Here is a 22,566-nt window from a genome sequence, read left to right as displayed (position 1 = left end):
GTCTGCGATATCTACATTTCTGAGAGTTTTTATCGTCCCGGTCACCTCCACCCAAAAGTTCCTCAAGGCCGGGCATGCCCAGAAAATGTGTCCCATGGTCCCCGTATCTGAATTGCACCTCCAACAAACATCCGGGATCGATCTATTCATTTTATTCAGAAGGTATGGGACTCTATACCAGCGTGAGACTATCTTGTATCCTGATTCTTGATATTGGTTTGCGATGGAAGCTTTATGTACTAATGTCAGGATCTTCCCTATCTGTTGTGGGGTAAATGTGTTGCCAAATGCAATCTCCCATTTGTGGATAAATGGTGGGGTCGACTCTTCCTCCTGACTACTTAATATGTTGTACAGGAGGGAGAGGGTGTGTCGCACAGGTTCCTTTTTGTGACAGATGACTCATAGGGCGTCAGGTCTCTAGGAGTGTAGGGGGCCCTTTGTATGGCCAGAAGAAAGTGACGAAGTTGATAAGCATTAAACAATTCAAGCGGAGGGTCAGAAAGCTCGGCGACAGTTTGCGTGGTCGGGAGCCCTCCCGAGGGCCACACCTCTCCCAGACGCTGTTTCCCCACCACTGTCAACTGTCGCAGTTTATTGTTGGTAAATCCCGGTGGGAAGTCTGGATTACCTATAACCGGAGTCATTGGTGACGGCAGGGGAGCAATGTGTGTGCAGCGGAACAACCTCCGCACAACAGCCAACGTAGCTCCCACTACGGGGTGATCTCTGAGGTCTTTTGGTAGGGAGGACAGGAGCCACGGGGAGGTCAATAGGGGAATGGATCCATCCTCAATCTCCATCTCCACCCACTGCTTGTGTGGGCCATTACAATGCCAATCAACGACTCTCGCTAGCAGAGTCGCTCTGTTGTATTGTCTCAGATCTGGGAGACCCAGACCCCCCTTGTCCTTTGGTCTGGCAAGCAATTGCAAACGGGCTCTGGGCGGTTTGCGTGCCCAAATAAAGTCCCGGAGCAGCAGCTGCAGTTGTCTGAAAAAAATTGGGGGTAACCGGATCGGTAATGTCTGGAACAAGTATAAGATCCGCGGGAGGGCCGTCATTTTGAATGCATTACAGCGCCCGAACCGGGTCAGTGTTAAAGCATGCCAGTTTCCCAAATCAGATTTCAGTCTATTCAGGAGAGGGACAAAATTAAGCGGGTACAATTGCGCCAAATCCGCTGCGATGTCAACGCCCAGGTAACGTATAGATTTTTCAGCTCAGTAGAATGGAAAAGCGGAGCGTAGCCTCCTGGCCTCACCATCCGGGACCGATATATTCAATACAGCCGACGGTGCAATTGATTTTATAGTTTGATAGGCTGCCGTATCGCCGGAGAGCCGCGAGTATATTGGGAAGTGAAATGTGTGGATTGGAGACGAAAAAAATTAGATCGTCAGCGCATGCCGCAATTTTGTGGTGTGCCGAGGGTTTGGATATGCCAGTAATATTCGGGTCATTCCGAACGTGACACATAAGTGGTTCCAGTGTCAGAATAAAAATTAGGGGAGACAGAGTACACCCCTGCCTCGTCCCATTAGTGATGGGGAAAGAGTCCGAGCACTCTGAAAGCACCCAATCTCATCTGATCTTGGAGGCTAAGAAGAGTCAGGCCTGGTTAGTACCTGGATGGGAGACCACCTGGGAATTCCAGTTATTGTAGGCTTCTTTTTATGTTGTTGGCCTTGATTCGTTTTGTTTTTTTTTCGCTTGTTTCCCAAGGTGACCATCTTGGCATTTGTCAAGAGGGTTGAGAGTGCCCAAAGAGTTCGCTTACAGCAGCATCACCCTGAAAGAGCCCTATCTCTTCGCATCTCTGAGGCTAAGAAGGGTTGGGCCTAGTTAGTCCCTGGATGGGAGATGGCTTTGGAATACCAGGTGCCGTAGTCTTCTTTTTATGTTGTTGACATTGACCTGTTTTTTTTCCGCTTGTTTCCCAGGGTGACTATCTTGGCATTTGTCAAGAGGGTTGAGAGTGCCCAAAGAGATTGCCTATGGGCACATAAGCCTGAAAGCGCCCGATCTCCTCTGATCTCAGAGGCTAAACAGGGTCGGGCCTTGCTAGTACCTGGATTGGAGACCACCTGGGAATACTAGGTGCTGAAGGCTTATTTTTATGTTGTTGGCGTTGACTTGTTTTTTTTTTTTGTTTGTTTACCAAGGTGACCATCTTGGTGTTTGTCAAGAGGGTTGAGAGTGCTTGAAGAGCTCGCCTATGGCCACATAACCCTGAAAGCAACAGATCTCATCTGATCTCAGAGACTAAACAGGGTCGGGCCTTGTTAATACCTGGATGGGAGACCACCTGGGAATACTAGGTGCTGTAGACTTCTTCTCATGTTGTTGGCGTTGACTTGATTTTTTTGTTTGTTTCCCAAGGTGACCATATTGGCGTTAGTCAAGGTTGAGAGTGCCTGAAGAAATCTCCTACGGCCACACCACCCTAAAAGAGCCCAATCTCATCTGATCTCAGAGGCTAAGCAGGGTTGGGACCAGTTTAGTACCTGGATGGGAGACCGCCTGGGATTTCCAGATGCCGTAGGCATCTTTTTATGTTGTGGCCATTGACCTATTTTTTTCCGCTTGTTTCCAAGGTGACCATCTTGGTGTTTGTCAAGAGAGTTGAGAGTGCCTGAAGATATCGGCTACGGCCACATCACCCTGAATCTGTTCCATCTCGTCTGATCTTGGAGGCTAAGCAGACCAGCAGGCCTGGTTAATGCCTGGATGGGAAACCGCCTGGGAATACCAGGTGTCGTAGGCTTCTTTTTTTTTTTCAAATATAATTTTTTCTCCAAATAGGGGAAGACGGTCCCCCGAGTACATAATGCAACAGAGAAATACAGAGCAAAAAGCAGCTGAACAATACTTGATACAGGTATATTCGCAACTGTGAGTCTGCCTTCCATCAATCACAATGATTCGAGGCACGGATAAAGTACTGTACCAAGATCCAGGGTCACACAAACCCCCAGGTCCCTCCGGCATAATCCATCCAGAGGGGGGTGTGGGGCCGTCATTCCCAATTTTCCACTCTTTCCAAAAGAGAGAGGGGGTGGAGGGGGTGAGAGATAGGGGAGGTAGGCAGAAAAGAGAAGGGTTGAAAGATCAGAAAAGGAGAAGAGGGGACGAGACACGATGGCAGCCACTGTCCAAGGGGCCAGTCAAGGAAAGCTCAGAGCACTAAGGCGATAGCAGGCGACATCCTTCCAGCAAGAATATAAAGGTATTCCAGATGTCTCAGATTTTTTAAAAAAATTCTTGTATACCTTGTGATGTGAGGATCAAGTCCTCCATTTTTTTTAATGTCCTCTATTTTCCTAAGCCAGTGAGTAATGAAAGGGGGGGAACATTTTTTCCAATAGAGAGGGATGCAGGATTTCGCCGCATTTATCACATGCCGTAAAATAGATTTTTTTGTACTTCTTAAAGGGGAGGGCCACCCTGAAAAACAAAAAAATGTTAAAAATTACAAAAAATCTAAAAAAAAAAAAAAATGAAAAAAAATTTTTTTTTTTACTTACCAGAAATGCCTGTTGCTAGGCACTTTCTCCTAATCTTCCTCTTCCTCCTCCGCGGAGATCTTCTGTCTTCGTCGCGGCGTCTTCTGGGTAATGAGTCGCGCTGTGTTCTGGGAACTGTGTGTTCCAGAACACAGCGCGTCCCATTCAGAAAGCGCTGCGGGACTCGCGCATGCGCAGTAGCTGCGGGACTCGCGCATGCGCAGTAGGAAACGGGCAGTGAAGCCATAAGGCTCCGCTGCCTGTTTCCCTTACAAGGGATGGCGGCGCCGGGACCCGAGAGCCGAGGGACGGGTCGGCCTCGGGCGGCCGATATCGCGGGCGCCCTGGACAGGTGAGTGTGTTTATTAAGTCAGCAGCTGCAGTGTTTGCAGCTGCTGACTTTTTTTTTTTTTTTTTTTTTTTATAACCGGCCCTCCACTTTAATGGGAATCTGTGAATGGTGCAAGAGAAAGAATGCAGCCTCTTCCTGGATGGAGAAGTCTGTGAATTTTTGTGTTATGCATCGGATCTCTGTCCAGAAGTCCACCAAGCTGAGGCAGGACCAAAAAATGTGCAGCAACGTGCCCTCTTCTTCTCCACACCTCCAGCATATGTTCGAGGAAGAGGAGAAACATTTCTGCAGCTTTGATGGTGTCAAATACCACCTGGTGAGAAGTTTAAAATTCGTCTCCTGTATCTTCGTGCACAGCGACATTTTGAGAGCCAAAGTGATAATGCGTTGTCTCTGTGCTGGGGAAAATTAGCAATTAAGGTCCTTTTCCCAGTTGGACAGACAGGTTAAGTGTGGGTAATCTGTTTGAGAGAGAATGTGGGCCAAAGGGCCTTCGCTCCTGCATAGAGTCTCAAACTCCGACTGAGGGCGGGCGAACGTTTGAGGATTGGGGATGGAATGGAGAAAATGATGTCGTTGCGCCGCTCTCCAAAAAGGCAGTTGGAAAAGCCCTGTCGGATCTGTTAGGGTTGAGAAAGAAGGCCATTTTCCATCAATGACGAATTTAGACGCATTGTCTAGGTTGGAATTTCTAAGTGGGTCCCCAGTTCAAAGGTTGGATGGCCACGTATAGGGAATAGGGGGGAAGTCAAAGACGTGAGTGTGTTTTGGGTAGCGATCAGGTGACTGACTTTCAACTAAGCCCCTATAGTGGGATGTGACATAAATTCTGTGGGGGAATACTTATAGCACCACATGGCGCTTCTTAGCGGAATTCGGGAGTGAGCTTAGAAAGTTTGTTTCGATTCCAGTCCAATACATGCCCCAGATGGGAGGCCAGGTAGTAGCGTCGCAAGTTAGGGAGAACAAACCCTCCCTGTTGTTTAGACAATGTCAGCTGTGACCGCTTAAGTCTGGGATTTTTGTGGGCCCAGTTAAATTGAGTGAGCAAGGATTGAGCTTGCTTAAAAAACAGGACTGGAATCTGGATCGGGAGAGCTTGGAAAAGATAAGTAAATTTAGGGAGTATGTTCATTTTAATGAGATTGCATCTGCTGAACCAGGAATGGAGGCCAGAATGCCACCCGTGAAGCAAACTACGGATCTTAGTGACAAGGGGTGGGGGGAAGTTCAACATAAACGTACGCGCGATGTCCGGTGGAATGTAAGTACGTGAGTATATCTTACTTATCCATGCCAGCATCCGTTCACTCAGACCTATATGGCGAAGGACCGAGAACATTAATGTCCATTTGACCCGATCAAAAGCCTTCTCGGCATCAGTACTCATGAAAAGACAAGGGGTCCCAGATGACTTTGCTTTACGGATCAGGGTAAGCACCTTAGTGGTGTTGTCCCTATCTTCCCTGGTGGGAATAAAACCTAACTGGTCAATATGTATAAGGGACTACAAGTGATGTGCCAATCACGTGGCGAGGAGTTAGAGAATAGTTTTAGGACCGAATTTTGGAGGGAAATGGGTCTGTAGCTCCCACATAGGCCTGGGTCCTTGCCCTCCTTAGTTATCAACGAGATGTGGGCTCTAAGGGTATCCTCAGGAAAATAAATTCACCAAGCGCAGGCCGAGAATAGGGAGGAAGGTCTTAAAGTATTGTGCGGTATATCCGTCAGGGCCCGGAGCCTTACCCACCTTCGGAGGTCCCACGGCCGTCTGGACTTCTTCCAGTGTGATCGGGTCCTCCAAGTACTCCCGTGATTCCGATGAGAGGGTTGGTAGACCAGAACCGGTTACATATCTGTCTATATTGTCCTGTCCAGACCCTGAATCGGGCAGGTTGTAGAGATCAGAGTAACATTTTTCAAAGACTTCGACTATTTGGGTTGGGGTAGAGGCCCTCTGGCCATTCTCATCTATCAACTGTGGTATGTAAGAGCCAAATTTCAACTCCTTTACCGACCTGGCTAAGATTTTTCTGCATGTGTCCTCTGATTCCTACGTCAGTTTACGACAAAACTGGAGTGCCGCTTTCGCTTTATAATGGAGTAGGACAGCAATATGGGTATGGAGTGTCCCCAATTCAATCTCTAAGGTCCGTAAGGGGGTATGTTTATGTTTCGCTTACACAGAGGCAAGTTCACGAAACAGATTAGCAAGCTGTTCCTTCCGTGTTCGTTTGATGCGCGCCCCGTGCCTGATAAGTACCCTGCGGAGTACTGACTTGTGAGCCTCCCAAATTATCCCCGGGTCACAGTCCTGCTTTAGTTTTCTTGGAAATAAAGGTCCAATTCCCTGGTCACATCTGCTAAAACTTCCGGTATCTGGAGGAGGCTCTCATTAAGGTGCCAGAATAGAGACCTAGGTGAGGGGTAGGGAGCGAGGAGCAAGAGGCAGAAGTGTCAACCGATGGCGAAAGGGGACATTAAAGTCCCCACCTAATATCAATTGGCCCTCCCGAAAGTCACATAATCTGTGCAGGGTAGTTCTGAGGAACGTGTCTTGGTGATCATTGGGAGCGTACACAGTGGCAAATGTAAAAAGGCGCTCTCCAATGTGGCCCCTAAGAAAAAGATATTGGCCCCCAGGGTCCACCAGAGAATCCTGGAGAACCCAGGGGAGCCTGCTAGAGATCAGAATGGAGAGGAGGGGTTAGTAGAGTGGTAGACCTTAGGGAAGGATCTCGACCATAGAAAGGGGAGGCTAGTATTTTTAAAATGTGTTTCTTGTATAAAGGCCACATCAGTACAGGATGTGTTCAGTTCTCACAGGAGGATCCACCATTTTTCAGGGGAGTTCAGTCCCTTAACGTTTAGAGAGGTGACCTTGACTGAGTCTGCCATCGCTCCTCGGGGAGGGGGAGGGGGACATCAGAGAAAAGCAAAGAAAGTTGAACCAAGGTAGGTTTTGGGTAGGTAATGCATGGCGGGAACTAAGGGGGAGAAAGGAAGGGCAAATGGAAGGAAAGGTAAAGGGAAAAAGAGGCCGGGCACCTCAACCCCAGGGGGAGAGGGAAATTAAGGGTTGTCCGCACTCAACAGTACAGGAAGGGTATACTAAAACAGCACAATTATGCTATAGCGCTTACCAGATGTACACTGGGTTTAAAGCGCTGTCCTACTTGGGTTATTGGGTAGACAGGTCGGAGAGGGAGCCCCCGAATCCTAGTCCCCCCAGTCCCGGCAGTGGTAAATGTCACGTCTGATACCGGTATGCAAATAAAAGACAATCAGTAACATCAAAGAAACAAAAAACAATAGTATAACCAAAACAGAGGTAGAGCATATAACTGTCAGCACTGAGGGGTCTCCTCGGCTCGCCCCAAAAATTGGCATGCACGAGGGAGCCCGTCACAACAGAAAAGGCATCACAGAATGGGATCCACCACCCCCCGTCCCATACCCCTAAAGTACATGCAGTCCCCGGACAAATGCATTTCTCCATTTGGCAGATTGTCCTCTCCTTACCCCCCTCTCCCCCGTCCACGGCCCGGGGGGAAAAGGGGCAGGGAAGGGGGGAAAGGGGGAGTGGAAGGGGGGAAAGGGGGAGTGGAAGGGGAAAGGGGGAGGGAAAGGAGGGAAGGGAAGGGTGGGAAGGGGGGGAAGGGAGGGGGGAAACAGGGGAGAGGGGACAAACATGCAGAAATGTCAAGTCCTTTAGCGCACTCCCACCAGCAAACACCCGGACCCCATAAATTTCAACTCCTCCCCTCCATGGTCACCACATCAAGATGAAAGAGGAGCAGCCCTGGTCGGTGCATGGAAAATCCAGCAGGCAAGGGGCTGGGGCCACCATCCCTCCATCCAATGGGAGACTTCACCCGAGCAGCAGTCCTGGGGCCCGCCAATTAGTGTCTCTCCTGCATCGCCATCGGGGGCTGTGTAGAGCATCCAGAGGGAGGCTGGGACCGCCCAAACAGTAAGGGGTAAATCCTCTAGGGGGGTCCAGAGTCACCCTGGAGGGAAGCAGTGTCTCGTACCAATAGGCTCAATAAATAAGTCATCCAGGGTCCCCGAAAGCTGCAGAAGGCAATGTCAGCAAAGAGTAGGTGGGAGTCAGAGGGGGGGACAAGGGGCGCATCCAGGGGGAGGGGACACATATGCGGGAATGTCAAGCCCTTCCAGTACAGCGCATTAGGTATCACTCAGACCCCCCAAAGTGCAACTCCCCCATCTAAGGTCAAGACTCCAGAACGGAAGATGAGCCGCCCTGGTCTGTACATGAAAGAACCTGCTGCCAAGGGGTTGGGGCCATCATCCCTTCCTCCAATGGGAGATGCCACCGGAATGAAAGCCCCGTGTCCTGTCAAGTGGTGCCCCTCTGACAATGTCGTTGTGGTATATGTGGAGCATCCAGGGAGAGGCAGGGACCACCCAAACAGTGAGGGGTAAAGCCTCCAAGGGGGACTGGTGTCAGACAGGAGGATAGCGGTGTCTTGTACAAGTTGGTTAATTAGACAAGTCATTCAGTGTGTTCCTGTGAGCAGCGGAAAGAAAGGTCGGTAAGGATTATGAATGGGTGGGGGCCAGGGAGTGCATAAAACTGCCACCAGATGACCGGGGCAGAGAGGGCAAGGGGATGAAACTCAGATCTGGTAGGTGGGGGCGGGGGTGAGGAGTGTCCCTCATATTACTCACGTTGGCCATACCTTGAAGCTGAGCGCTCTGCATACCCAGGACGTTCTTCTGTATAATCTAGCCTATCTGTATACATTAGCCTGTCTTTTGTACACATTAGTCGGTCCGCTGTATACACTAGTCTGTCTGTATACACTAGTGTATACAGATAAGCTAGATTATACAGAAGAACGTCCTGGGTATGCAGAGATGGAGGCTAGAGTGTATACAGACGGACTAGTGTATACAGAAGACCGGCTAGTTTATATAGGGAGGCTAATGTGTGCAAAAGACAGGCTAGTGTATACAAATAGGCTAGATTATAGAGAAGAACATCTTGGGTATGCAGAGAGAGAGGCTGGGTTACACAGAGAGGCTGGTGTATGCAGACTTGCTAGTGTATACAGACGGACTAGTGTATAGAGAGGCTTGGGTATACAGAGAGCTAATGTATAAAGAGCAGCTAGTGTATACAAAAGACATCCAAGGGTATACAGAGAGACTCGTGTATGCAGAAGACCGGCTAGTTTATACAGAGAGGCTAAAGTGTACAAAACACAGGCTAGATTATACAGAAGAACGTCCTGGGTATGCAGAGATGGAGGCTAGGGTATACAGAGAGAGAGACTGTGATACACAGAGAGGAAGGAGTATGCAGACTTGCTAGTGTATACAAATGGACTAGTGTATACAGTAGACCGGCTAGTTTATACAGAGAGGCTAATGTGTACAAAAGACAGCCTAGTGTATACAGATAGGCTAGATTATACATAAGAAGGTCCTAGTTATGCAAGAGATGGAGGCTAGGGTATGCAGAGAGAGAGGCTTGGTTACACAGACTTGCTAATGTATACAGACGGACTAGTGTATACAGAGTACCGGCTAGTTTATACAGAGAGGTTAATGTGTACAAAAGACAGGCTAGTTTATACAGATAGGCTAGATTATACAGAAGAACGTCCTGGGTATGCAGAGATGGAAGCTAGGGTATACAGAGAGAGAGAGCGAGGCTGGGTTACACAGAGAGGCAGGAGTATGCAGACTTGCTAGTGTATACAGATGGACTAGTGTATACAGTAGACCGGCTAGTTTACACAGAGAGGCTAATCTGTACAAAAGACAGGCTAGTGTATACAGATAGGCTAGATTATACAGAAGAAGGTCCTGGTTTATGCAAGAGATGGAGGCTAGGGTATGCAGAGAGAGAGGCTTGGTTACACAGACTTGCTAGTGTATACAGACGGACTAGTGTATACAGAGGACCGGCTAGTTTATACAGAGAGTCTAATGTGTACAAAAGACAGGCAATTGTATACAGATAGGCTAGATTATACAGAAGAACGTCCTGGGTATGCAGAGATGGAGGCGAGGGTATACAGAGAGAGAGGCTAGAGTATGCATACAGGCTAGTGTATACAGATAGGCTAGATTATACAGAAGAAGGTCCTGGTTTATGCAAGAGATGGAGGCTAGGGTATGCAGAGAGAGAGGCTTGGTTACACAGACTTGCTAGTGTATACAGGCGGACTAGTGTATACAGAAGACCGGTTAGTTTATACAGAGAGGCAAATGTGTACAAAAGATAGGCTAGTGTATACAGATAGGCTAGATTATACAGATAGGCTAGATTATACAGAAGAACGTCCTGGGTATGCAGAGATGGAGGCTAAGGTATACAGAGAGAGAGGCTAGAGTACGCATACTTGCTAGTGTATACAGATGGACTAGTGTATACAGAGGACCGGCTAGTTTATACAGAGAGGCTAATGTGTACAAAAGACAGGCTAGTGTATACAAATAGGCTAGATTATAGAGAAGAACGTCCTGGGTATGCAGAGATGGAGGCTGGGTTACACAGAGAGGCTAGTGTATGCAAGCTTGCTAGTGTATACAGACGGACTAGTGTATACAGTAGACCAGCTAGTTTATACAGGGAGACTAATGTCTACAGAAGACCGGCTAGTGTATACACATAGGCTAGATTATAGAGAAGAACGTCCTGGGTATGCAGAGATGGAGGCTAAGGTATACAGAGAGAGAAGTTGAGTTACAAAGAGAGGCTAGTGTATGCAGACTTGCTAGTGTATACCGGTGGACTAGTGTATACAGAGAGGCTTGGGTATACAGAGAGCTAATGTATAAAGAGATGCTAGTGTATACAAAAGACAACCAAGAGTAGACAGTGAGGCTCGTGTATACAGAAGACCGGCTACAGAGAAGCTAATTTGTACAAAAGACAGGCTAGTGTATACAGATAGGCTAGATTATACAGAGGAAGGTCCTGGGTATGCAGAGATGTAGGCTAGGGAATCCAGAGAGAGACTGTGTTACACAGAGAGGCTAGAGTATGCAGAAGACCGGCTATTTTTTTTACAGATAGACTTGTGTATACAGAAGACAGTCTGGGGAATTCAGTGAGGCTAGTGTATGCAGAGAGGCTGGGACACCGAGACTATTGTAATAAGAAGGCAGGCTAGTGTATATAGATTACGGGCACCTGTATACAGAAGACAGAGAGGCTAGTCTATATTGAGTGGCTAGTGTACACAGAGAGATTCATGTATACAGAAAAGCTAGCGTGTAAAGAAGACAGGACTTTATTTTTTGCTAATGCAACTACTTTTGAAACATATAAAGTGCTTTTTTCATATTTTGGTGCTGTTAAAAAGTGGTGTATTGTCAGTGGTGATATCAATGTGACAGTTAATGTGGAGAACTACAACTATTCAAAATAGAGCAAAAGAGTGCTAAGTTTATTTTGTTAAGTCATTGACTGATAGACGTTAAGTAATTGGCCGTTATTGGTTTGGCAGTACATGGTTTATTTTGATGTAAGATAGTTTTATTCTCTACTTATAGCCGAGTTTTAGACGACTTTATTATTAGCATTATTCGCATTATTCATATATATTATGCAGAGTGTAAGTATTGCAGTGAGACGATATTGCTTTTAAAAGATTTGTATTATTATACATAGCATTGTTAGCAGACCAATAGGACAATTTACATGGCTTAATATTGCAGAGCGTAATTTATCAGGAAAGAGATCCAAAGCGTTAGTTGCAGTAGTTTCATAAATCTGAGAAATCGTTGCATTACTCTAAATTTAAAAGTTGTTCCGGTAGCACTGAAAAGACGATATTAGATGAGTGATCTACACATTTCGTTTACTATTTCACTATACCGGCTAAATGTTAATATGTTAATATGTGCTGCGTGTAAGGTAGAAATTAGATGGTTTAGTGTGAGCTGGTTTACCAGGATTTAGAGATAATAATCTGTTTATACTAGTAATAAATATAGCAAAATAACTATAACGAGTTTAAGTGGAAATACATGAAATAACAGCAACAACGTGTGTAGGTTTTTATCAATCAAGTTAATTACGTGTCAGCAGCTAAATATTCTGCAATAGCAGAGATTAAGTATTGCAGTCGAAATGAGATCGGAAGCGATAGTTGCAGTAGCTCCAAAAAAACTGAGAAATCATTTCATTACTCTAAATTTAAAAGTTATCCCGGTAGCACTGAGTGCACTGATATTAGATGAGTGATCGTTCTAGTACAAATTCAGTTTCCTATAGCAGAGAGATACCAGTTACTGTGAGACGAGTAATTAAACTGTTCACGGTAGCATTGCATTACTCTTAACATGTGCAGCGTGTAAAGAAGCAATAAGATGGTTTTGTATTATCCTAAAATTAGCAGTATACGTAAGAGTAGGTAACCTGGATTTAGACATAGCAAACTCTATAATCTAATTTAGCAAAATTAGAAAGGATAATATTGAGTATATACTGGTCGAGTTTAACTGGAAATACACAAAATATCTAGCTTACCTTTACATTGTTCAATAGAGCATTGCAAAGTAATACCAAGGCAGAATGTCGGAATAGCAATTAGATGAGATGATTGCTGTAATCATGAAATATCAGCAACGCCTAGGTTTCTATCGGATGAGAAAGTATAATAACTGGCAAAGTATTACATGGCAAAGAGACAAATTGCATTAGAGATGTGAGATGGACATGAAATGTCAATCCCCATTGGTTACTTACATGTAAACGCGGCTACATACAGCAAAGTGTGAGCTAAGCAGCTAAAGGGTATTTAAGAGTAAATTGTCGTAGCTTGAAAATTCCAACGTGTAAATCGTTCCATTAATTATGTTACGCACGAAGACGGCTTACACTGACTGTTTTCCGTTTCCACTGGTCATCGGCATAATGTATCAGTAACCATGAACATTAATAGTGATAGACAGCTTACATTAGGATGTATGCATGATGTGAATGTAAAATGAATGTAAAATAGTTGCATTATGTGTTATTAATGTAATCAAACTGTATTCCTATGCTTTGCTACTGCAACCACTTCTCAATCAAGTAAACCGTCCCACTGCTTTTTGCACATTTTGCCGCTGTTAAAAAATGTGTTGCAAGTGTTATGTGTTACAAATGGTTATCAGTGTGACAGTTAATGTGGAGAAGAAGTAATACACAAAATAGAGTCAGAAAGAGAATCCTATTGCATAGAGGTAGCGAGAGATGGTTGCATTAATCTTAATGTGCAGTGTGTAAAAGGTTTTAAAAAGATGGTTTTGTGTGACTTTTGCTTTAACGTAAAATTAGCTGTAGACATTATAACTTGTTACAATGATTTAGAGATAGTAATCTCTATAAAATAATAATAATAAGTATAGCAAAACAAATTAGGAAAATTTTGAGGCAGTATGTATAGGTCGAGATATAGTGAATACACAAAAGGGATCAAGGGATAGTAGCAAAGTCAAGGGATAAATGCAAAGGTACTCTATTTAACAGTAAATTGACGTAGCTTGCAAATTCCAACGTGTAATTTTGTTACGCACGAAGACGGCTTACACTGACTGTTTTCCGTTTCCACTGGAAAGAGAATCCTATTGCATAGAGGTAGCGAGAGATGGTTGCATATGGCAGAAAGACGGCTTATACTGCTTTTCTCACATTTTGCTGCGGTAAAAAGAAATGTTTTGTCACTGTGTTTTAACTGTGACAGATAAGGTGGAGAAAAAGAAGTAATACAGAAAATAGAGTCAAACAGTGGAAACGTTTATTTGTCATGACAGCTGATACTGGTTGAGCATTAAAACTGTTTTATTAAGATGTAAGACTAGTTTTATTCTCTACATATAGGCTTTTCAAAGAGTTGTATAATATAGGCGACCAATAGGACATTTAAATGGCTTAATATTGTAGGGAGGAAGTATCGCTGTTCAAAGGTAAGAGATTGAAAGCTTAGCTTGAAAATGGCCGAGAAATAGTTGCGTTAGTCTAAATTTAAAGGATATGCCGGTACCAATGAGAAAGCTTATATTAGACTAGTTGATCTTTGCATTACACAATCCTATTATTATTATTATTATTATTAAGATCATAGTGCAGAGAGATACTCAGTTAATGTCAGAGATACTCGGTCAATGTCAGAAAAGCAATAAAACTGTTTACATCGTTAGAGAGCGATAGTTACATTACTCTTAGTATGTGCAGCATGTCTGGTAGCAAATGGATGGTTTTGTGAACATTTTGCATTAAGGTACAATTAGAGGTAGAACTCATGGAAGTGAATAGATTTAAGCGGATTTTGAGATAGTACTCTCCATTTCTAATAAGAAATAAAGAAAAATAAGTCAGGATGGTGTGTCAGGACTGTCACATACTCACAGTCCCGGTACAAATATGCAAAATAGAGCAAAAGAGTACATGGTTTATTTTGATGTATGATAGTTTTATTGCATGCTTGATGTGGATGATTAAAATCGTGTCGTGATCTATATTTAGCATAAGAATGAAAAGGCATAACATGGCAATGAGACAAACTCCATTAGAGATGTGAGCTAGATGAAATGATGAAATGTCTCTGTATAGCCCAGATTGTCTTCTGTTATCACTTAGCCTACCCTCTAAATTCACTAGCCTCTCTATATACACCAGCATGTTTACACTAGCCGGTCTTCTGCATACAATAGCCTGTCTTCGATATACACTAGCCTATGTTCTGAATACACTAGCCCGTCTTTTGTCTTCTGTATGCCCTAGCCTGTCTTCTGTATACATTAGTCTCTCTGTATAAACTAGCATCTCTGTATACCGAAACTGTCTTCTATAAAAACTTGTCTCTCTTTATAGCCTGTCTAGCCTTTCTTCTGTACACACTAGCTTCTCTGTATACACTAACCAGGCTTCTATATATACAATAGCTTCACTCTATGCACTAGCCTCTCTGTATAATCTAGCTTCTCTATATACCCTAGATAGTGTTCTGCATCTCCGTAGTGGTAGCCTCTCCGTAGAAGCCAGCCTTTATTCTGTATTCACTAGCCTTTCTTCTGTATGCTGTAGTCTTCTATATATACTAGCTTCTCTGTACACCCTTGCATCTCTGTAATACACTAAACCCTCTGTATACCACAGCCTGTCTTCTGTATACACTAGACTGTAAACACTAGATAGAATACACCAGTCCTCTGTACCCACTAGAATCTCTGTATACACTACCCAGTCTTCTGTATACACTGTCAGCTTGGATGTATACCCAAGCCTGTCTTCTGTATACACTAGTTTCTCTATATGCACTGTCCTTTCTGTATACTCTCGACCCTCTCTATACATTAACCTCTCTATATACACTAACATCTTTGTATATACTAGCCTCTCTTTAAATTAGCCTCTCTGTGTACCCCAGCCTCACTGTTTACTCTAGCATCTCTGTATACTCAAGCCTACACGAGTCTTCTGTATTCTGTATTAACTAGCCTTTCTTCTGTATGCTGTAGTCTTCTATATATACCAGCTTCTCTGTACACCCTTGCATCTCTGTAAACACTGTGTAAACTAGCCAGTCTTATGTATACACTCGCCGACTGTATACACTAGACTCTCTGAATACACTAAACTCTATGTCTTCTGTATACACTAGACTGTAAAAACTAGCTAGAATACACCAGCCTGTCTTCTGTACCCACTAGACTCTCTGTATACACTACCCAGTCTTCTGTATAGAATGTCAGCTTTCATGTATACCCTTTCTGTATACACTAGCTTCTCTATATGCACTGTCCTTTCTGTATACACTCGACTCTCTCTATACACTAACCTCTCTATATACACTAACATCTTTGTATTTGTCTTTAAACTAGCCTCTCTGTGTACCCCAGCCTCACTGTTTACTCTAGCATCTCTGTATACTCAAGCCATACACGAAACCTGTATTCTGTATTCACTAGCCTTTCTTCTGTATGCTGTAGTCTTCTATATATACCAGCTTCTCTGTACACCCTAGCACTGTAACAGTATTACAGAAACAGAACACCAGCAATAAGGTGTATACTGTGCAGGAGGCACACAACACCGACTCTAACTTCTGCACTGCAGATGCATGTATTGCAGAAATTGAACACCAGTAATAAAGGGTAGCTTCAGGTGTGTACTGTGCAGGAGGCACATAACACCCACTGTAACAGTGCTAGGTTCCCAAGCAGTAAAGACACTGTCCCTGCCTATCGTCCTCTTTCCCTGACCACCGCAACACACTATACAAGGCCGCCGTGCTGGCGGCCTTATATAGTGTGGGGTGTGTACTAAACCCCCCGAGCTATAATTGGCCACAGGAATCCTGCCTGTGGTGAATTGTGGCTCTCCTCACACAGGATGTCACATCTGTTCTTATTATATAGAACCTATTATGCTCCTCGTAAACTTTTTCAGTTTGGCCGAACGGCCGGACGCAAGTTGCCCCCGGTGCGGGAACATGGGGGGAGACATGATGCACATGTTTTGGAGAGGCCCAAAATTGATCCGCTACTGGACAGAGGTGACAGGAACCATTGATCGGGTGGTTGGAACCTCCACCAGGATGGAGGCGAAGTATTGTCTCCTGGGATTAGTTGAAGGAGTTGGAAACCCGGGAAGTAGCCAGATGGCAGTTCTGAGATGCCTATTTCAGGCAAGGAAACTGATTGCCCAACCCTGCTTAGCCTCCAATGTTGGCAATGACTTGGTTTTTTTTGCTTGTTTCCCAAGATGACCATGTTGGCGTTTGTCAAGATGGTTGAGAGTGCCCGAAGAGATCGCCTATGGCCCCATCACCTTGAAAGTGCTTGATCTTGTCTGATCTCGGAGGCTAAGCATTGTCGGGCCTGATTAGTAACTGGATGGGAGACCAACTGGGAATACCAGGTGCCGTAGGACTCTTTTTATGTTGTTGGCGTTGACATGTTTTTTTTTTTCCGCTTGTTTCCCAAGGTGATCATCTTGGCATTTGTCAAGAGGGCTGAGAGAGCCCAAAGAAATCTCCTACGGCCACATTCCCCTGAAAGCGCCCGATCTCATCTGATCTCAGAGGCTAAGCAGGGTCCGTAGGAATCTTTTTATATTGTTGGCTTTGACCTGTTTTTCTTTCGCTTGTTTCCCAAGGTGACCATTTTAGCATCAGTCAAGAGTTTTGAGTATGTCCCAAAGCATTCGCCTGAGGTCACATCACCCTGAAAGCGCCCGATCTCAGAGTCTAAGCAGGGTCTGGGTCAGATGGGAGACCGCCAGGGTCTATGTTGTTGGCGTTGACCTTTTTTTTTTCACTTGTTTCCCAAGATAACCATCTTGGTATTTGTCAAGAGGGTTGAGAGTGTCTAAATAGAACACCTATGGCCACATCACCCTGAAAGCGCACAATCTCATCTGATCTCGGAGGCCTAGCAGTGTACGGCCTGGTTAATACCTGTATGGGAGACCATCTGTGAATACCAGGTGCTTCTTTTTATGTTGTTGGCGTTTACCTGTTTATTTTCGCTTGTTTCCCAAGGTGACCATCTTGGCGTTTAACAAGAGGGTTGAAAGTGCCCAAAGAGATCATCTACGGCCCCATCACCCTGAAAGCGCCCAATCTCATCTGATCTCAGAGGCTAAACAGTGTCGGGCCTGGTTAGTACCTGGATGGGAGACCGCCTGGAAATACCAGGTGCCATAGGCTTCTTTTTTTGTTGTTGGCTTTGAACTGTTTTTTTCGCTTGTTTCTCAAGGCGACCATCTTGGCGTTTGTCAAGAGGGTTGGGCGTGTCTTGAAGAGAACGCTTACGGCCACATCACCCTGAAAGCACCCGATCTCGTCTGATTTCAGAGGCTTAGCAGCATCAGGCCTGGTTAGTACCTGAATGGGAGACTGCCTGGGAAGACCAGGTGACATAGAAGGATCTGGCCTGGTTAGTGTCTTGATTGGGAGATCGCCTGGGAATTCCGGATGCCGTAGGCTTCTTTTTATGTTGTTGGCTTTGACCTGTTTTTTTTCCCTTGTTTCCCAAGGTGACCATCTTGGCATTTGTCAAGAGGGTTGAGAGTGCACAAAGAAATTGCCTATGGGCACAACACCCTGAAAGCGCCCAATCTCGTTTGGTCTCAGAGGCTAAGCAGGGTTGGGCCTGGTTTGTACCTGGATGGGAGACCGCCTGGGTTTTCCAGATGCCGCAGGCTTCTTTTTATGTTGTTGGCGTTGACTTGTTTTTTTTGTTTGTTTCCCAAGGTGACCATCTTGGCGTTTGTCAAGAGGGTTGAGCGTGCATTTGATCTCAGAGGCTAAGCAGGGTTGGGACATGGTTAGTACATGGATGGGAGACCGCCTGGGATTTCTCGATGCCATAGGCTTTAGTTTTAAGTTGTTGACATTGACTTATTTTTTTAATTTTTATTATTCTTTTATTGAGTAGAACAACATAAATATAACAGTCAACCATACAGCATGAGCCAGGGTCACAATTACATGCTAACAAAAAATAGGCAGCCAAATAACTCTGGGTTCTCAGAGGGGAGTCCTACAGTTTCATGCAGAAAATAGAGAAACCCCACCTCCGACATGTAGTACAGTATAACTAGTGCAACTCCGTTCGGACAAATGTAATCATGGAGAACAACTGGGACCACAGCGAGCCAGCTTATTATGACCTACGTGAACCAGAGTAAAATATGAGCCGGTCATGTCCAGAACCCTGGGGTTCTTCTGGGTCCCGAAGGCTAGTAAGGAGACAAGGCATAGTCAAAAGGGAGGACGGGGGAAGAAGAGAGTGCAAAGACGGAGAGAGAGGAGGTGGGGGGATGGCGGCGGGGAAAAAAAAGAAAAATAAAGACAAAAAGGGAGGGGGGGAATGCCACCCAGGGCAGACATGGCCTACGTAGGTAAACGTTAGATGTTCAGTCGTTTTCTGGGACGGAGGCACTGCTCACCTCCCGAATGTAGTCTCGCGTAACAGTAAAATACCTCCAGGGCCTCCATGTAACACTAAATGCCTCTTCAGTGTTGTGAAGGGTGGCGGTCAATTCTTCCATCCGGAGAATATGATTGACTTTGGAATACCACAGCACCTTGGATGGGGGCTGAGGCTGCCTCCACAGTGCGGGAATGCAGGCCCGGGCGGCATTCAGGAGGTGCATCGTGAGGGTTTTTTTGTATTTTCGAACAGGCTGTTCGGTCAAGTGTAGAAGGCACACTACTGGGAACCCAAAAGTTCCTCAAGGTCGGGCATGCCCAGAAAAGGTGTCCCATGGTCCCCATATCTGAATTTCACCTCCAACAAACATCCGGGATCGATCTATCCATTTTATTCAGAAGGTATGGGACTCTATACCAGCGTGAGACTATCTTGTATCGTGATATTGGTTTGCGATGGAAGCTTTATGTACTAAGGTCAGGATCTTCCCTATCTGTTGTGGGGTAAATGTGATGCCAAAGTCCTTCTCCCATTTGTGGATAAATGGTGGGGGTTGACTCCTCCTCCTGACTACTCAATAGGTTGTACAGGAGGGAGAGGGTGTGTCGCACAGGTTCCCTTTTGTGACAGATGGATTCATAGGGTGTCAGGTCTCTAGGAGTGTAGGGGGCCCTTTGTATGGCCAGAAGAAAGTGACGAAGTTGATAAGCACTAAACAAGTCAAGCGGACGGTCAGAAAGCTCGGCAACAGTTTGCGTGGTCGGGAGCCCTCCCGTGGGCCACACCTCTCCCAGACGCTGTTTCCCCACCACTGTCAACTGTCGCAGTTTCTTGTTGGTAAATCCCGGTGGGAAGTCTGGATTACCTATAACCGGAGTCATTGGTGATGGCAGGGGAGCAATGTGTGTGCAGCGGAACAACCTCCGCACAACAGCCAACGTAGCTCCCACTACGGGGTGACCTCTGAGGTCTTTTGGTAGGGAGGACAGGAGCCACGGGGAGGTCAATAGGGGAATGGATCCATCCTCAATCTCCATCTCCACCCACTGCTTGTGTGGGCCATTACAATGCCAATCAACGACTCTCGCTAGCAGAGTCACTCTATAGTATTGTCTGAGATCTGGGAGACCCAGACCCCCCTTGTCCTTTGGTCTGGCAAGCAATTGCAAACGGGCTCTGGGCGGTTTGCGCGCCCAAATAAAGTCCCGGAGCAGCAGCTGCAGTTGTCGGAAAAAAATTGGGGGTAACCGGATCGGTAATGTCTGGAACATGTATAAGATCCGAGGGAGGGCCATCATTTTGAATGCATTACAGCGCCCGAACCAGGTCAGTGTTAAAGCATGCCAGTTTCCCAAATCAGATTTCAGTCTATCCAGGAGAGGGACAAAATTAAGCAGGTACAATTGCGCTAAATCCGCTGCGATGTCAACGCCCAGTTAACGTATAGATTTTTCAGCCCAGTAGAATGGAAAAGAGGAGCGGAGCCTCTTGGCCTCACCATCCGGAACCGATATATTCAATACATATAGGCTGCCGTGTCGCTGTAGAGACGCAAGTATTTTGGGAAGCAAAATGTGTGGATTGGAGACGGAAAAAATTAGATCGTTAGCGTACGCCGCAATTTTGTGGTGTGCCGAGGGTTTGGATATGCCAGTAATATTCGGGTCATTCCAAACGTGACACATAAGTGGTTCCAGTGTCAGAATTAAAATTAGGGGAGACAGAGGGCACCCCTGCCTCGTCCCATTAGTGATGGGGAAAGAGTCCGAGCACCACTCGGTCACCCGTACCGCTGCCGATGGCGTGGAGTAAAGCGACATTACCCGGCTCATCATGTTGGGGCCAAGACCTATATGTTCCAGGGTGGCCTGCATAAAGTGCCAGGCCACCCTGTCAAAGGCCTTCTCCGCGTCCGTTGACAACATAAGCAAGGGCCTTCCCTGTACATGCGCTGCATGGATTAAATTGAGGACTCGGGCCGTATTGTCTCTAGCTTCCGACTTATTTTTATTTTTTTGCTTGTTTCCCAAGGTGACCATCTTGGCGTTTGTCAAGAGGGTTGAAAGTGCCTGAAGAGATTGCCTACGGGCACATCACCCTGAAAGCACCCGATCTCGTTTGATGTTGGAGGCTAATAGAGTCGGGCCTTGTTAGTACCTGGATTGGAGAACGCCTGGGAATACCAGGTGTCGTAGACTTCTTTTTATGTTGTTGGCGTTGACCTGTTTTTTTTTCGCTTATTTCCCAAAGTGACCATCTTGGGGTTTGTCAAGAGGGTTGAGAGTGCCTGAAGAGATTGCCTATGGCCACATCACTCTGAAAGCACCCAATCTCGTCTGATCTTGGAGGCTAAGAAGAGTCGTGCCTGGTTAGTACCTGGATGGGAGACCACCTGGGATTACCAGTTATTGTAGGCTTCTTTTTATGTTGTTGGCGTTGATTCGTTTTCTTTTTTTTGCTTGTTTCCCAAGGTGACCATCTTGGCATTTGTCAAGAGGGTTGAGAGTGCCCAAAGAGATCGCTTACAGCAGCATCACCCTGAAAGAGCCCTATCTCTTCTCTTTTCTGAGGCTAAGAAGGGTTGGGCCTAGTTAGTACCTGGATGGGAGATGGCGTTGGAATACCAGGTGCCGTATTCTTCTTTTTATGTTGTTGACATTGACCTGTTTTTTTTTCACTTGTTTCCCAAGGTGACCATCTTGGCATTTGTCAAGAGGGTTGAGAGTGCCCGAAGAGATCACCTACGGCCCCATCACCCTGAAAGCGCCCAATCTCGTCTGATCTCGGATGCTAAACAGTGTCGGGCCTGGTTAGTACCTGGATGGGAGACCGCCTGGGAATACCAGGTGCCATAGGCTTCTGTGTTTTTTTTTTTTTTTATTTAGTAGTATGCGACATACAATGCAAAGGCAACTTCACAGAATGTGTGATACAAATAGTTACAAACAAACGATCATATTGCATGGATATCAGAGCCAATGGTAAGAAGTCTGAGGAGAATAGCACGTGTACAGCTTTGCGGTCATATCAAGATGAGATTAAAGCTCCATCTCGTTGGGATCCTCTATCACTTAAAATAGTATTGATACTAGCCCTGCTACCCTCGAAGAGTTTAGATATCCATAGATAGGGGAAGAGTATTGTGTAGTAGTCAAATGGGGTCGGAACATACCATTTTCTTTTCCCTTTTTTGAGTTAAGAAGGGAAATAGTAGAACTGAAAGGAGGGAGAAGGGGAAAGAGAAGATTGGGGAAGGAAATGGCAGAAAAGGTAAAGAAGGGGTAAGGGGGTGTCGTGGGTAGAGTGGATAGGGTGGGGTCCCCTCCCAGGGAGCAAGAGACGCGCTCGGCTCACCAGCTCATCAGCTGTCCAACGTTTGGAACAGCGATCTCCAACGATCACCATGAGCTTACTATGTCTCACGGAGGTATTCTTCCGAAAAGCGAAACTGGGTCCAGTAGAACCATCTGTTCCCATGCTCCTCCGTTTTATCCCTCATTGTGGCAGTCAGATCTTCCATTCGTTCAATATCATTTACCCTTGCGAACCACTGGGTCACCATTGGAGCAGATTGCTCTTTCCACTGACTTGGGATGCAGGCCCTAGCTGCATTGAGGAGATGTTTAAGTAAGGACTTATGATAACGCTTTCTCGACATAGGAGTTAGATTGAGAAGAACTGCTGCGGGATCATTGGCTAAGGAAATGTCTGTGAACTTGTGGATGAGTCTCAGGACAGGCTGCCAGAATGTTTGTAATTTAGGGCATTCCCAGAAAATGTGGAGAATGGTGCCAGTCTGTTGCC

At 45.7% G+C, this 22,566-nt stretch overlaps 6 pseudogenes; all 6 read left to right on the top strand.

Annotated features, from left to right (window-relative positions):
* Nucleotides 1-2,214: 2,214 nt before the first annotated feature.
* Nucleotides 2,215-2,333, top strand: LOC143949461 (5S ribosomal RNA; annotated as a pseudogene).
* A 95-nt stretch (nt 2,334-2,428) lies between these two features.
* LOC143949881 (5S ribosomal RNA) lies at nt 2,429-2,548 on the top strand (annotated as a pseudogene).
* A 14,089-nt stretch (nt 2,549-16,637) lies between these two features.
* On the top strand, nt 16,638-16,756 carry LOC143949842 (5S ribosomal RNA; annotated as a pseudogene).
* A 659-nt stretch (nt 16,757-17,415) lies between these two features.
* On the top strand, nt 17,416-17,534 carry LOC143949185 (5S ribosomal RNA; annotated as a pseudogene).
* A 3,526-nt stretch (nt 17,535-21,060) lies between these two features.
* LOC143948306 (5S ribosomal RNA) lies at nt 21,061-21,179 on the top strand (annotated as a pseudogene).
* Nucleotides 21,180-21,501: 322 nt separating this feature from the next.
* On the top strand, nt 21,502-21,620 carry LOC143947181 (5S ribosomal RNA; annotated as a pseudogene).
* The last annotated feature ends 946 nt before the right edge of the window (nt 21,621-22,566 follow it).

The sequence above is a fragment of the Lithobates pipiens genome, unplaced genomic scaffold (assembly GCF_037356315.1).
Source record: "Lithobates pipiens isolate NorthernLeopardFrog02 unplaced genomic scaffold, aLitPip1_a1.2 Scaffold_30, whole genome shotgun sequence".
Classification (NCBI taxonomy): domain Eukaryota; kingdom Metazoa; phylum Chordata; class Amphibia; order Anura; family Ranidae; genus Lithobates; species Lithobates pipiens.
Note: the sequence above shows the minus strand (reverse complement) of the source record. Positions and strands in the feature narration are given on the sequence as shown.